The 3769-nt window shown below is 46.6% G+C and overlaps 1 non-coding gene across 1 annotated transcript; it reads right to left on the bottom strand.

The window, feature by feature from the left end:
• Positions 1-2145: 2145 nt before the first annotated feature.
• Positions 2146-2218, bottom strand: TRNAK-UUU (transfer RNA lysine (anticodon UUU)). Its single transcript has one exon. It is a non-coding gene; the product is annotated as a tRNA-Lys (tRNA).
• Between the last annotated feature and the right edge of the window lie 1551 nt (positions 2219-3769).

Raw genomic sequence — 3769 nt, 5'->3', positions numbered from 1 at the left:
CGTTTTGATAGGGGAACTTCGGGATTACTATTGTGGCCTGGAATGGGAATAGGGCCTCTTCGAAAGTTGAGTCCATAAATGGTGTTCTCCTCTGAATTGTGGACAGCTATGTCAGGGAATATCTTGAGTCGCATAAAGGGTGTCAAGTACCCGTTCGAGTTTCAAGCTGGAATGTGGGATTTCTCTTGAGATTCTGCAGTTAAAATTTTCCTCATCTCGCCTTGAGTGCACAGTCTTGTGGTTTTTCTCGAGTTGTGGCGGGAAGCTTGGGCTCCTTCTCGAGTTGGGACCGGGACCTCCGGTATTTGCTCGTGTTGTCCCAGGGGCGTCAGGTCTCCAAATGTGTTGAAAGGGGAAATTAGGCATTCTGCTCGTGGCGAGGCATGTGATTTGGGTCTCATCTTTTGTTGAGTCCATTAATTGTTTGCTCCTCTCCTTGGGAACGGCTTAGTCAGGGAACTTTTATTGTTTCAGAAACGGTGTCAAGGACCCGTTCGAATTTCAAGTGGGAATGTGGTATTTCCCTTGAGACTCTGCAGCAGAAAATTCCTCATCTCGCGTTGATTGGGGAATCTTGTGGTTTTTATCGTGTTAAGGTGGGAACCCTGTAGTCCCTCTCTAGTTGCAACAGTGATTTCAGAACCGAGCTCTTTTTACGTAAGGGAGGTCATATCACATTTCTTTTTTCAAGGAGAGCTTTGGAATTATACTAGAGGAGTAGAATGGGAATAGGGCCTCATCTAATATTGAGTCCATAAATTGTGTTCTCCTGTCCAGTGGGAACAGCTATGTCAAGGAATGTCTTGGGTCGCATATAGTGTGTCAAGACCCGGTTTGAGTTTCAAGCGGTAATGTGTGATTTGTCTTGTGACTATGCACCAAAAATATTCCTCATCTCGCATTGACGGGAGAATCTTGTGGTTTTTCTTGAGTTGCGACTAGAAGCTTGGGGTCCTTCTCTAGTTTCAACGGGGACCTCAGGAACTCTCTGTGTAGCCCCAGGGAAGTCAGGTCTCCTTTACTCTTGGAAAGAGTACTTCTGAATTTCTCTCGAGGCGTGAAATGTGAATTGGGGATCATCTAGAGAAGAGTCCGTTAATTGTGTGCTCCTCTCCATTAGGGACGGCTTAGTAAGGGTCCTTTTTGTGTCGCACAAATCATGCCAAGGACCCGTTCGAGTTTAAGCGGGAATATGGGATTTCTGTTGAAACTCTGCAGGGAAAATTTTACTCATCTCAACTTGAGTGCAGAATCTTGTGGTGCTTCTCAAGTTGCGGCGGGAAGATTGGAGTCTTTCTCGAGTTGCCACGGTAACTTCAGGAACTCAATCGTGTAGTCCCTGGGTAGTCAGGTCTTCTTTCATTTTGGTAGGGAAACTTCGGGATTACTCTCAGGCATGGAATGGTAATAGGGCCTCATTTAAGTTGAGTACATAAATTGTGTTATACTCTCAAGTGGGGACAGCTATGTAGGGAATGTCTTCAGTGGCATAAAGGTTGTCAAATACCCGTTCGCGTTTCAAGCGGGAATGTGGGATTTCTCTTGAGACTCTCCAGGGGAAATTTTCCTCATCTCATCTTGAGGGCAGAATCTTATTTTTTTCTCGAGTTACGGCGGGAAGCTTTGGCTACTTCTCTACTGTCACGGGGATCTCTGAAATTCGCTCATGTTGCCGCAAGCACGTCAGGTCCCCAATCGTATTGGAAGGGGATCTTCGGGATTCCCCTTGTGGCGTGGAATGTGATTTGGGTCTCATCTTGTGTTGAGTCCGTTAATTGTGTGCTCCTCTCAAGTGGGGACGGCTTAGTCAGGGATCTTTTTGTGTTGCAGAAAGGGTTTCAAGGACCCTTTCGAGTTTCAAGCGGGAATGTGTGATTTCTCTTGAGACTCTGCAGCAGAAATATTCCTCATCTCGCATTGAGGGCAGAATCTTGTGGTTTTTCTCGAGTTGAGGCTGGAAACATGGGGTACATCTCGAGTTGTGATGGGGACCTCAGGAAATCGCTATCGTGGACACAGGGAGGTCAGGCATCCTTTTGTTTTGGAAGGGAAACTTCGGGATTATTCTCGAGGTGTGCAATGGCAATTGGAAGTCATCTAGAGATGAGTCCGTTAATTGTGTGCTCCTATCCACTGGGGACCACAGGCCTGAACAGGGACTTGAACCCTGGACCCTCAGATTAAAAGTCTGATGCTCTACCAACTGAACTATCCAGGCTTCTATGCGACGGCCCCAGTGGCGCAGACGCGACGCGAGAGACGCCGGCACCGGCGCAATCAACCACACAAAGAGGTGCGGCCGTGACGAGCTACCTCACGCCTGAGGCCAGGGCCGGCGGCCGAGAGGAACTACCCCACACCCAACAGGCGGTGGCTGCGCAGGCGCAGGAGGGCCGAGAGGAGCTACTCCACGTTCAAGGTCAGGAGGGGCAGCCTTGAGGAGATACCCCTCGTCCAAGGTAAGGTACAGCAGCTGCACTTTGCTGGGGCGGCTGTGAAGAGATTTTCCACGACCAAGGTAAGAGAAACCCAAATAAGACGGTAGGTATTGCTAGGGGGCACCAGAGGGCAGACAAACTGAAATCATAATCACAGGAAACTAGCCGATCTGATCACATGGACCACAGCCGAATGTGGTCCATTGGAGAAGGGAATGGCAAACCACTTCAGTGTACTTGCCTTGAGAACCCCATGAACAGTGACAAAGGGCAAAATGATAGGATAATGAATGAGGAATTCCCCAGGTCGGTAGGTGCCCAGTATGCTACTGGAGCTCAGTGGAGAAATAACTATAGAAGGAATAAAGGGATGGAGCAAAAGCAAAACCAATACCCAGTTGTGGATGTGACCAGTGATAGAAGCAAGATCCCGTGCTGTAAAGAGCAAGATTGCATAGGAACCTGGATTGTTAGGTCCATGAATCAAGGCAAATTGGAAGTGGTCAAACAGGAGATGGCAAGAGTGAACGTCGACATTCTAGGAATCAGTGAATTAAAATGGACTGGAATGGGTGAATTTAACTCAGATGACCATTATATCTACTACTGTGGCAGGAATCCCTTCGAAGAAATGGAGTAGCCATCATGGTCAACAAAAGAGTCCGAAATGCAGTACTTGGATGCAATCTTAAAAATGACAGGATGATTTCTGTTCGTTTCCAAGGCAAACCATTCAATATTACAGTAATCCAGGCCTATGTCCCAACCAGTAATGCTGAAGAAGCTGAAGTTAATCGGTTCTATGAAGACCTACAAGACCTTTTAGAACTAACACCCAAAAAAGATGTCCTTTTCATTCTAGGGGACTGGAATGCAAAAGTAGGAAGTCAAGAAACACCTGGAGTAACTGGCAAATTTGGCCTTGGAGCACGGAATGAAGCAGGGCAAAGGCTAATAGAGTTTTGTCAAGAGAATTCACTGGTCATAGCAAACACCCTCTTCCAACAACACAAGAGAAGACTCTACACATGGACATCACCAGATGGTCAACACCGAAATCAGATTGATTATATTCTTTGTAGCCAAAGATGGAGAAGCTCTATACAGTTAGCAAAAACAAGACCAGGAACTGACTGTGGCTCAGATCATGAACTCCTTATTGTGAAGTTCAGACTTAAATTGAAGAAAGTAGGGAAAACCACTAGACCATTCAGATATGACCTCAATCAAATCCCTTATGATTATACAGTGGAAGTGAGAAATAGATTTATGGGACTAGATCTGATTGATAGAGTGCCTGATGAACTCTGGACGGAGGTTCGTGACATTGT

This window comes from Moschus berezovskii, chromosome 14, assembly GCF_049115385.1.
Source record: "Moschus berezovskii isolate FMDL1 chromosome 14, NW_MosBer_1.0, whole genome shotgun sequence".
NCBI classification, from domain to species: domain Eukaryota; kingdom Metazoa; phylum Chordata; class Mammalia; order Artiodactyla; family Moschidae; genus Moschus; species Moschus berezovskii.
Note: the sequence above shows the minus strand (reverse complement) of the source record. Positions and strands in the feature narration are given on the sequence as shown.